The 13,322-nt window shown below is 36.1% G+C and overlaps 1 pseudogene across 1 annotated transcript; it reads right to left on the minus strand.

Annotated features, from left to right (window-relative positions):
• Nucleotides 1–3,552: 3,552 nt before the first annotated feature.
• On the minus strand, nt 3,553–5,064 carry LOC112615685 (annotated as a pseudogene). Its single transcript, XR_003117443.1, has one exon. The product of XR_003117443.1 is annotated as a trifunctional enzyme subunit beta, mitochondrial-like (transcript).
• Between the last annotated feature and the right edge of the window lie 8,258 nt (nt 5,065–13,322).

Here is a 13,322-nt window from a genome sequence, read left to right on the forward strand (position 1 = left end):
ATATATGTAAAACATATGTCATATGCATTTACATACGTTTATAGATACATTTTATATCAATATATGCATGTGCAGTGTTACAGTAAATTAGCCTGTATATATGTGTGTATATATGTGTGTATATATAAATAAAACAAATGTTATATACATTTATATATAATTATATATACATTTTATATCAGTATGCACATGTGCACTGTTACAGTAATTAGTATGTGTGTATATATAAATAAAAAATATCATATACATTTACATACATTTTTAAAATCAATATTATACATTGTAATAAATATTTAACATATACAGTTGACCCTTAACAAAATAGAGATCAGAGATGCCTCCCTAGCCTAGAATTTTTAAAAGATGAAATTTACATTAGTTCTTTTCATTAGATAAAATGATTACTGGTAAAGTTGAGGTTTGTTTGATGACAATCACCTCCCTATAGCTGCCAAGGTGGTGGTGGTTTGTTGCATTCCACAAACTTCACTTGGTAAACTTCAATTTTACCAATAATCATTTTATGTAATAAAAAGCACTAAAGCAAATGAATATATACATTGATATGTAAGTGTATATGACATTTATTTTATATACACACACAGACACACCTATACACACACACAGAAACACACACATACTAATTACCGTAACAGTGCACATCTTTTAAATATTTTCTAAATTAAGAACATCAAGCAAACTACATTTAAAATTCATTGCATTCTGTTTGGTTTCTAGGGCACTCCACTGCAAATTGGAATTTGTTCACATAAATTGAGTAAACATCCTATGACAGAGGAAGTCCTTGGGGACAAATGCCCATGTTGTGTATCAATTAATGACATAAAAATAATCTAGTGTATCCCCTTTTTAGACGGCAGTTCTATAAAATGTGTCTGTGTACCTGGTGATTTAGAAACTGTCCAAACAGAACTACCTGGATGCCCATATTATAATCATTCAGTTAGAATGTTGTGTCTATTTTTTTGTGGTTTAAAATGTTGAAACATAGAGAAGAAATGTAAATAACAAAAAAAATTTAAGAGTGTAACAAGATTAATTTTACCAAACACAATTAGTTACATATATATAAAGATATAATTTAAATATAAATGTGTATGTATGCGTGTGTATATGCATATACAGTTGACTCTTGAACAACATGGGTTTGAACTATGTGAGTCACTTATATGTGGATTTTTTTTCCACCTCTGCCACCGTTGAGAAAGCAAGACCAACTGCTCGCCTTCCTCTTCTTCAGCCCACTCAATGTGAAGATGATGGGGATGAAGGCTTTTAGGATGATCCACTTCCACACTGTGAATAATAAGTATATTTTCTCTTCCTTAGGATTTTCTTCATGACATTTTCTTTTCTATAGCTTACTTTATTGTAAGAATACCATGTATGATAAATATAATGTATAAAATGTGCGTTAATTGACTGTTTATGTTACCGGTAAGGCTTCCAGTCAACTGTAGGGTATTAATAGTTAAGTTTTGGGGGAGTCAAAGTTATACATGGACTTTCAACTACATGTGGGAGTGGGATGGCGAGTTGTTCCTTACCTCTGTGTTGTTCAAGGGTCAACTGTATATGTTAAATGTTTATATAAATGTATGTATTGATATAAAAATGTATATTCACAAACATATAAAATATGCATAGATCCAAGTTATAGATATGTACCACATATATATATATATACACACACACATATATATATATACACGCACACACACACACACGTCAATACAAGTTTATGTACAAATGCTCCTTAGCTTATGATGGGGTTATATCCCAATAAACCCATAGAAATTTGAAAATATCATAATTTGAAAATGAATTGAAAACACCTAACCTACCAAACATCATAGCTTAGCCCAGCCTCCCTTAAACATACTCAGAGCACTTACATAGCCTATCGTGGAGCAAACTCCTCTGGCAACACCGAACACGGTAGAGCGTTGGCTGTGAATATTTGTGATTGCAGGGCTGAGTGGGAGCTGGCTCCCTGCTGCTGTCCAGCCTGGTAAGAGAGGAAAACAGCACTTTCTACTGCATGCATATTGTTCTCACACCACCGTGAAGTCCAGAAATTGTAAATGGGACCATCCTAAGTCAAAGACCATCTGTATATTAATTTATATGTATACAAGTTTTTATGTAAATATATAAATGTATGCGTAGGTATATATAAGTGTATATATAAATATGTATGTGTACATGTATACAAGTTTACATATAAATAAATGTAATTATATATGATTGATAGGGTTTGGCTCTGTGTCCCCACCCAAATCTCATCTGGAATTGTAATCTCCGTGTGTCCAGGGAGGGGCCTGGTGAGAGATGATTGGATCCTAGGGGTGGATTTCCCCATTGCTGTTCTTGTGATAGTGAGTGAGTTCTCATGAGATCTGATGGTTTAGAAGTGTGGCACTTCCTTGCTCTCTCTCCCTCCCGCTGCCATGAGAAGACGTGCCTTGCTTCCCCTTCACCTTCCGCCATGATTGTAAGTTTCTTGAGGCCTCCCCAGCCACGTGGAACTTTGAGTCATTAAACCTCTTTCCTTTATAAAGTACCCAGTCTCAGGTATTTCTGTATAGCAGTGTGAAAATGGATTAATGCAGTGATATATAAGTATATTGTATATATTATTATGTATATATATACAATAATTTTACTAAACAAAACCAGGTACATGTATAAAGATGTAGTATATTTTATTTTATTTATTTGAGACAGGATCTTGCTCTGTGGTATAGGCTGTAGCGCAGTGGCAGGATCTGGGCTCGCTGCAGCCTAGACTTCTGGGGCTTAAGCAATTCTTCCCCTCAGCCTCTGTCTCAAGGACCTGGGACCACAAGCTTCCATGCCTGGATAATTTTTGTATTTTGGTAGCGATGGGCTGGTCTCAAACTTCTGAGTTCCAGCAATCCGTCCGCCTCGGCCTCCCAAAGTGCTGAGATTTACAGGCATGAGCTGCTATGCCCAGCCTAAAGATGTAATTTAAATATGGAGGTGGATATTCATTTATATATTAAATAAAACTATATATATGTAAATACACATAATATACTTAACCTTTATATATACTAATTTATATATAAACATATATAAATTTATATATGTACATAACTTTAGCGCATATGTGTGTGTGTTTTTACGTTTTTTTCAATATTTCCCCACTTTAAGGTTGACCACCATGATATTTATGTATCTAAACATTTTTTGTAAGTTTTCATTGATGTTTAGATTCTGAATTATTTTTCCATAATTAAGTTAACTTATGCACATTGGTTTGTATTTTATAGAGAACACTTATCTTTAGGACACAGATAGGAACAAGTATAATTTGCAAATATTACAAAGATGACTTCCTAATCTCAGCTGACCTCTTTCCCAATTGCAAACACTCATTTAGTCTTTAGCGACAAGAGAGAACAAAAACAACCACCTACACATCTCTGTGTGAGATTCTGGTGGCTTAGAAATCCCTGAAAGAGCAGTAAATCGTGATTATTGAAAAGCTCAGAACACTGGCAAGGCTTAAGTGCAAAGCATGTAACAGAAGGCCACAAGAATTGTTTTCCTAAGAGGAGCTAGGAACTATAAATGTCATTTAGGAATGCATTGAAATGCCATTGCCTAGTGTGAGTGTTGCACAGAAACTTCTGGTCATTTCTTCTGGATCTATTATTTTGGATAAGCTTCCACTGTCATAGAATGGCCCTGCCCTCCAGCTGCACAGGCAGCCGCTAAGGCATACTGGTCTCCTTCCTTCTGTAATCTGTTGGCAGCTGCCATGACCAACCTGCAGCCAGTGGCTCCAAATGGGTGTCTCAGGAACAGAGATTCATCCCAGTTATTAGACTTCTCCAAAGGAAGCAATCTAACTTTGGTTTTTCTACCCATGTAATTTTGTGCAAACCAATCAGAATCCATGACTTCAAAATTTGCTAAAATCTTACCTGAGAAAGCTTTGTGAAATTCAAAAGCATCAATATCATTCATGGTTAATTCTGCCTTTTCTAGAACTTTTGGAGTCGCATATTTTGGTCCGAGTAATAGTTGATCTTTTGGATCATGAGACACGTACATAAAATCCCTCAAATACGCCTTCGGCTTATAACCCATTTCCTCTGCCACAGTCAACATTGCAGATGCGCCATCAGTCAACAAAGAAGAATCTGCAGCTGTCACTGTGCTGCAGGGCTTGATAAATGCAGGTTTTAGTTTGGCCATCTGCTCCAGTGAGGAAGGACAGATGCCATTATCTTTGGTAACTGTATTTTTTCCTGGTACTTTGAAGATTACGACATCAGAAAGGAGTCCTTCATCCTATGCCTTCTTGGCCAGACTGTGAGAGCTCAGCGCATATTCATCCTGTTCCAGTCGAGAAACAGCAAAGGCAGCCACCAGTCGGTCTGCAGAGTGGCCCGTGGTCTCACTGATGGAGAACTCAGCAACCGCAGGGAGCTCAGGTGCTAGGAAATGCAATTGGAATTTAGAGATTAAAGACAGTCACTGGCCCACAGATTTGGCCTTATTGAGATCAAGCATTAGTTTTCTCATTTTCCTTGAGTGACGAATAGGGACATGGGACATCAACTCAACACCACCTGTCATGGACACATCACAGTGGCCAGAAGCAATCAAACCAACACCTGTGGTCATGGCTTGGTTGGCAGAGATACAAGCCATGGTGACAGTGTGAGCAGGAGTCTTGTCAGAGAAGGCAGCTCCAAGGGCAGCCTCTCTAGCCACATTGCTTGTTTTTACTTCCTGAATCACTGTGCCAAAGATGATATAATCAACTACTTCCTTGGGGACACTGGGCTGATACAACAAACCTGTAAGTGTTGCTGTAGCCAAATCATGTGGCATTAGGTCTTTATATGAAGTGCTGGCAGCAAAAATGGAGTACGAACGCCATCCACGACCACAACGTTCCTCATACTGGGTTTGGCTCATGTCTTCTTCATTTTGGTCTGGATCTCGGGGGCAGCTTGCAGCTAGGAGGAACAGCTCCGAGGTCTTATGGAAAACCTGAGGGCCCATTTTGATGCAGTGAGAAGATTTTTAAAAGTGTAAGTCAAGATGGTAGTCATTCTGGAATCTTAGCTGATGTCCGTGCAGACTCCCACTCTGAGCAAGGCTCAGACCCCGTGATTTTACATTTTAAGTTTACATTTCAAAATTGGCCTAGTCATTTTGTTAGCAGTACTTATGTGTATTTCTGTTTTATTGAACTTATTAAGGTTAAAACATCTTTGCACTGAATAAAATAGCCTAAAACTTCAAAAAAAGAAGTATATGGACAGCTTCTTCTATGTATCCACAGTATATTAAAAGTTGATTTATGGACACTTTGGAAATTTCAGTGTCTGATTGAAACTTTCCAGCAAGGGTTGGAGTTGTTGCTCTGCTGTAGATTTTTTCTGTATTTCTGTAACAGTCCTTCATTAATTCCCTTCCCCCATGATCATCTCAGCTTACTGTTCAGGAAGTTGCCCTGACGAGCCTCTCTTGCACAAGATGGATACTGCTTAGCTAAAACCCATGGGGCAACTGCAACGATATTATAGAGAAATTCTGGCTAAACTAGAGACTTTCTCTGGGCACCACAAATCTTTAGGAAAGAAGTAACTGGCAGGTACTGTCAGAGAAATGTTGGATAATGCTGTTGGGAAATCAAAACATCATTTCTTCATTGACCCTTTCATCAGGTCTGAATTCCTAAAGAAAAAAAAAAAGATAGTCGATGCTTTCACTGGTGAGTTTTACACACCCATATGTTTTACTCTTTCCCTTAGCAAAAGCAAAACTACACTAGGCATACAGATTTACTATCCTGAGTCTCAGTCTCTACATCCAGTATTCCTATCACACTGCAGTATTTCTATAGCACTAAAAGGACAGAAGCACAAAGTGTCTACATTCTGAAGCTGGAGGGCATGAAACATTCATGTCACTGGCCATAGCTATGAGTGACTTTCTCAAGTCTTTTTCTAAGAGAAACAATGCTCAGAAAGTTATAACCCCACAGCTACTAGAAACAGAAATTCTGTGTCACTAGACTGCTAGTATTTTTCCTATACTTTGCCCAAAGAGCAGCATGAAGACAGAATAAATGATCCATGTTGGAACTACCTGAGTCAATCCCTTCATCTGTAACTCCCAAACACTGAAAATATTGCCATAAATATGATATCTACAATTACTGTCCAGCGTCATGCAAATGCCTGGTTAGCCTGAAATTCAGAAATGTTTTTAAAAAAATCGTAAGTGGACTTCTTACCTTAGCACATCCATGGACTAACTATGGTCCATGGACCAAATCTGGCTCACTACTTGTTTCTACAAATAAAGTTTTATTGGAAAACAGCCATACCCACTCATTTATGTGTTGTGTGTGCCTGCTTTTTTGCTACAATGGCAGAGTTGAGTTACTGCAACAGAGTTTATATAACTCTTAGAGCTGAAAATATTTACTATTTGACTCTTTCCAGAAAAAGTTGGCCAATTTCATAGCACTGTTAACAGTAGTAAAATATAAAGCTGTTTTTCCCCTTTTCTTATACTCTTTCTCAACTTGTCATGTCTTTAAAAAATAAATTTCTTTTTGATGTCATTCTAAGTAAGGAAAAATTTAAAATATTTAGTCACTGGCAAGGTTTTCCATTTTTATCTTTATATTGTGCAATGCCAATTTTGAACTCCAGTATCTGAGCAGTTAACATGTATTCAGAATCACTGAAATTGCACAAGCTGTTATTTTGTAGCACATGCGTAAGTATCTACTGCATTCTTACCGGAACAGGGGAAGTGTGCTATACAAAATGAACTCAGCTGATTTTATTTCACTTCTTGATATGGACTTACTCTAGCAACACTGTACCTTCAGTTCACTGATGTGTAAGGAAGGCATGCAATGAACAGGAGCCTTGGGTTGCCCTCTCATCCCATCCCTCCTATGCATCATTTTCAGCATAAGTGGTTGCCTCACACGTCAAGAAGAATAGGAGATAGGATAGAGTTCTTGTTTGTTCTTGGATATTTTTTTAGAATGTCATTGCTACTTTTCTATATTTGAAGCAAGTTCTAACTTGGACACAAAGGGTGGCCTCTCTGGGCTGCAAGAGCACTCACTTTGGCATAGAAGTTACAGACTCCTTTTGTGCACACTGTGAATCTCACCAAATTCCCCCTATTGCCAGTCCAGCAAAATTTTGTGCTCAAGTGGCTTCATGAGCATTGTACACTATTGGGTAGCAAACAACAGTGGCAGAAGTGCATACGGTGCATATCTCCTCTGACCACGCGCATGCATGCCTCTTCGTCCATTGCACTCCAGGTACAAAACAAAACTGCAAAGATTAAATCTTTCAGAATTTCAAGACAGCAGTAGCAGACCTCTAAACCTAGCATGGGGCACTTCAGACCCCAGGACCCTGTGCAATTGATTGGGGCCATGCACCTGTGAAGGAGGCCCTGAGTTAGGGAATGGAAAAGTAAATGAATGCTACTCGATTTCTGTTTTCAACCAATACTTTCCTTACTCATGAAAGGAGACAACTATACTGATTTCATGCTAAGTTTTCTAGCACTACTCTACTGTTAGAGAATATATTCTTAAGTTTTGCTTGATTTTGAATGTTATGTAAAAGAATCATACTGTTTGTAGTGTCTTCCTTGAGTTCTTTCCTTGAACATGATGTTTTTCAGAGATTCACCCAGGTTGATTCATATTCATGAAGTCTAGGGATCTTCACTGCTGTATAGTATTTCTGTGTAATTGATTTAACACAAATGATTATCCATTCTCTTTTTGATAAGCATGTGTGTGTTCTGAGTGTTTTTTCTGGATTCTAAGTTCCTTTGAATTTCAGTTTTCTGAGAGTTCTGTACAGGAAAATTTGTAATATTTTATTGAGTTTTTGGCATCTGTCGATAAGTAAATCTATTGAGATGATTGTTTGTATATTAAGAGGGGCAAATTATATTTGAAAAATATTCAAGCACTAAGAAAACTATTATACATCCCTGAAATGAACTTCAATTGGTCGTGATGCATATTATATTTTCTAGCTCCTTCAAAAGAAGGTGTTAGAAACATGCCTATAGGTGTTTCATGGTCTAAGGAGTTCCTGAGTGTATATGACATATGCATTCAAGTAGGATTCTTCATTTATGGTTCATTTTTAGAATAGACATTGTAAAGTGACAGTAAACTATTATGAAAGCATGGTGAGAATTTATAATCCAAGCAGATACGAGAGAAGGTTCACATCAATCCATGCCTCAACGTTGCTCAGTGTTTCGGCCAACGATATGGGTAAGAAATGATGCCTCATTGTTAATGAAATTTATGTTTATTTTTTATGAATGAACTTTAAGTAGTTCATATTTTTATAAGATCTAAATGAATACTTTTCTCTAAACCACCTGTTTAAAATATTCCCAATATCTATACTGTAGTATATGTATGTGTGTTTGTGTGTATATTATTGATATATTTGCTGGTAAAATATATTGAAAATATATTCTCCAAATTGAATATCTCACCTATCAGTCTACTTTAGCATTGGATGGACAGGATTTTTAACTTTAATGTAGTTGAATAAATCAAATTTTACATTTTTGGTTATAGTTTTTCATATATATATATATATTTAAGACAGAGTCTCACTCTATGTCACAGGCTGCAGTTCAGTGGCCTGATCTCAGCTCACTGCAACCTTCACCTCCCAGGTTCAAGTGATTCTCCTGCCTCAGCCTCTTGAGTAGCTGGCATTACAGGTGCATGCCACCATGCCTGGCTAAGTTTTGCATTTTTAGTAGAGACGGGGTTTTGACATGTTGTACAGGCTAGTCTCGAACTCCTGGCCTCAGGTGATCGGCCTGCCTCAGCCTCCCAAAGTGTTGGGATTATAGGTGTGAGCCATTGCGCCTGGCCCAGTTTTTGATATACTTAATCATCCAGTATTATAAAGATATTGTCAAACACTTTGAAATTTTTGATTTTTTAATGCTCCTAAGTTTTAAAGTTGTAATATTTGGCTTTAAGCTCTAAGCAAACCTGTAATTTTTAAAATTTAATTATTTATTTAAAGTTTATCATTTGTACAAGGATGCTTTACCAAAAGAGTTACCTTTCTTCATTCATCAATGAATGAATAAATTATGTTTCCAGAAATATCTGTTTGGGGTCAAGCTTTGTTTTTAGTGATAGGTAAACCTATCCTAGCATCAATATGATCCTCTTCTAAGATTTAGTGATAAGGCATGAAATCTCATGAAACTCATCTCCCACCTTCAGCATTTCCAGAAACATTTTCTTGGCATATCTCAGGCAATTGTCTCTCTATATAAAATTTTAGGCCGGGCGCGGTGGCTCAAGCCTGTAATCCCAGCACTTTGGGAGGCCGAGACGGGCGGATCACGAGGTCAGGAGATCGAGACCATCCTGGCTAACACGGTGAAACCCCGTCTCTACTAAAAAATACAAAAAACTAGCCGGGCGAGGTGGCGGGCGCCTGTAGTCCCAGCTACTCGGGAGGCTGAGGCAGGAGAATGGCGTGAACCCGGGAGGCGGAGCTTGCAGTGAGCTGAGATCCCGCCACTGCACTCCAGCCTGGGCGACAGAGCGAGACTCCGTCTCAAAAAAAAAAATAAATAAATAAAAAAAATAAAAAATAAAAAAATAAAATAAAATTTTAAATTACCTTATCAATTTCTACAAAATGTCCTTTTGGCAATTTTATTTAAATTTCATTGAATTAGTAGGTTAATTAGGAGAAAATTGACATCATTATTTATTGAGTCTAATTATACTTTGTCAAGTAAATTTGTTTGTTGCCTTTATAAATTACATGCTAATCTACATTTTCTAAATGATTATTACTATTGAAGGAAAGAAATTGATTTTTAAGTTTGATTAGTGTATCCAACAACACTATTAAATACTCATATTTTTTTGACCAATTCTCAGTATAGTTGTCTGGATTTTTTCTGTGTATTATCTTATGATTGATAAATAATGACATTTTCCTCCTTTTCAATTCATAAAACTCTTATTTCTTTCCTCTTCTTTCCAGCAAAATACAGAAGAGAGGCTCTGATAAAAGGCATTATTGGCATTATTGTGTTTCCTGATCTTAAATATGACAAACATTATTGGCTATAGGTTTTCTTAGTGGTCTGTCCCAGTTTTCTGACAGTTCTGTGCATGAAAATTTGCAATATTTTATGGATTTGTTGGTATCTATTGATAAGTGAATCTATTGGGATGATGGTTTATATATTAATATGGGTGAATTATATTTAAAAAAATATTCCAGCACTAAGAAAAATATTGTACACTCCTGAAATGAACTTCAAGTGGTCATGATGAATATTGTATTTTATGCAATCCCTTTTTTACATGTGTGTATCTGTAATTTCACTTCTATGCTGATGAGTGAGACAGGCCTGGAGTAAATCAGTCCACTACATTCTTTTCAAGGGAACTTGAGTTTGACAGATTCATGCATCTCAACTCAGCATTGTAAACTCTTAACAACGAACCCATCATAGCTGGGACCAAAGTTAAAAATAATTGCTATCTAAGTATCAGTGTTAGAATACATTATTTCCAATGTTTCCCCTCACTTTAAGTTTCTCTGATTCTTGATGTATTTTTTAATTAAATTGGATACACAATTATGACTATTATCATTATTGGATTCATAATATATTTGGTAAAATAATTTCTTTTTGAGTAAAACATTTAACTGTGCAGTTTGGTTCACATCAATTATACTTTGAAGAACCGTTTATATTACTTGCCTAGAGACAAAGTATGTGGGTAGGCAGTTGATCAATATTCTGCTAAACTTTACTTATGAGAGTTTCTATTGAAACAATTATGTATTGTTACTTTTGTTTGTCATTAATTTAGTAATTATATCTTGAAAATTTCGTATGTGCTGTTTTAAGTACTACACAGGCAATATCTATTTATCTATTGTCTATATCTATATTTATCTACCATGTATCTACCATGTATCTGTATCTATTATCCATCATCATGATCTATTATCTATTATCAATTTATCTACCTATCATCTATTTATATCTATCATCTATTCCTACGTATCATCTAGCTTCCCCATTAACATACCTACCCATATCTATCTATGTACCTTATCTATCCATCTTGCTATCTTTTTATATTACACAGAAGTGGTTTATCTTTTAGTGATGGGGACATTTTAGGCACAGAGTATAGATTCTATAAAATCTTATTGAATTGAGTTGAATTAAAAGCGTTTTTTGGCAGAATGTGGTGTCTCATGCCTGTAATCTCAGTACCTTGGGAGGCTGAGGCAAGAGGATTGCTTGAGGCCAGGCATACAAGACCAGCCTGGACAATAGAGTGACACATAATAATAATAATAATTAGTCAGGTATGGTGGTGCACACCTGTGGTTCCAGCTACTTGGGAGGCTGCTGCATGAGGATTGCTTGAGCCTGGGAAACGGAGGCTGCAGTGAGCTACGATTGAGCCACTGCACTCAATCCCCATGCCACTCAATACCTCATGCCACTTCAACTGCACACAATACAGGTTCCTAATCGTCAATACTGACACACTTATGCATGTCAACCAGAAGACAAAAAAAAAAAAAAAGGTGAATACATTGCTCTATAAAATAGCTTTATTTGGAGAACAAAATAGGCCTTTATAAGCACAGGAAAATATTCTGCTCTTTGAAATCCACTGTGCTTTTCTGTTCACAGATTTGGCCCATGTGCCTATGCCAAAGATTCCAGCAAGTAATGTTATTCTTATGCTCCACCACTGGCCTCAAATAAAACATGCTTGCTCACTTAAAACTCAATTACAAATCCAACTGATGAGAGGGCCATTGGGATGCAGAGAAAACAATATTTAAAAAGTCTAACACTAACAGACAGAATTAACTGAGTCTACATAATTCATCATCCCTGTAAAGATGGCAATGTGCAGATGAATGTAATTACTGAAATTAATTTTTGATTGTGGGTAGAGCGAATGCAAAATTTAGTTTTACATTTTATTTTTATTTCCTTTTTTTTAAATTTTAATAGCTTTTGGGGGTACAAGTGGTTTTTGGTTACATGAATGAATTATATGGTGGTGAAGTCAGATTTCAGTGCACCCAAGGAATGTACATTGTACCTAATGTGTAGTTTTTTGATCCCTAGCCTCCCTCGGAATCAGAAATTGTAAATTAAGCTTTGATTCACAGTTGTAAGAAGCATGGCATGCATATATAAATATAAATATTACATTTATGTCTACATATATATGTAAATAGCTTTTTTGCTCATATATTTTGTTGATTCTGATTAACTTTAGTAATCACAAGAGCAATTTGTTTCCTTATGTCAGAAGTTTAAATGGTAAAAAACCTGTTCTTGTTTTCAGTCTCAAGCAATTTTACAAGACAAAAGATTTATGTGATCTGAAGAGAAAGCAGAGAATTCCAAGCAATCTTTCATGGTATAAAGAGTTAACACAGCAACAAAATCCCTGAAACATTAACCTTATGACATAGTTAACCTAATAAAAAACCATGTAATGCATTGTTCGGTTCTTAATTACACATCACTTCGGAAATGTTCACACTTAGTAAACGTGAAATCACTGGGTCTCAATTTCTTTAATCATCAAATAAATGCAATTACCAGCTTGGTTTTAGGATTAAATTTTAAAATTTTACGTATTCTTTGCAAACTTGCATGCATTATGATTTTATATTTGAAAGCATGTCAAGTAGTTGAAAATTTAACTAACGTGACTGTTAAACAATGAATAGGGATTGATGTATTTTTAAGAGTAGTGAACATCTATTTGACCCACTGTAAAGGTGTAAAATCGAATCACTTAGTTACCACCATAGTGACAGTACAACTTACTGCAGACAGAAATGCAGGCAGCTCTCTTCAGTAGGAACAGAATCATCCTATTCCCTCAAAACCACCTTGTCTAGATGGTTCATTTGACATTAATAAGTGGAGACAAGCCCTCATGAGGGGAGACATTTAGAATATATGACTTACACATGCAGATCTCATATCAATGCATTAAAATATTGGCAATGAACTGTCTTCTCCTTCACAGAATGTATGATTTTACCAAGGCAAGTATGGATGCAAAGTTATTTCCACGAGACTGTTTCAGAATTAAAAGGAATTACTAAAGACTCATTTACGCCAATAAAATTAAAGATGGAAGAAAAATGATTCTCACTCTTTGACATATTAAGTTCACATTTCTGAACTCCACACAC

This window comes from Theropithecus gelada, chromosome X (genome assembly GCF_003255815.1).
Source record: "Theropithecus gelada isolate Dixy chromosome X, Tgel_1.0, whole genome shotgun sequence".
Lineage (NCBI taxonomy): Eukaryota > Metazoa > Chordata > Mammalia > Primates > Cercopithecidae > Theropithecus > Theropithecus gelada.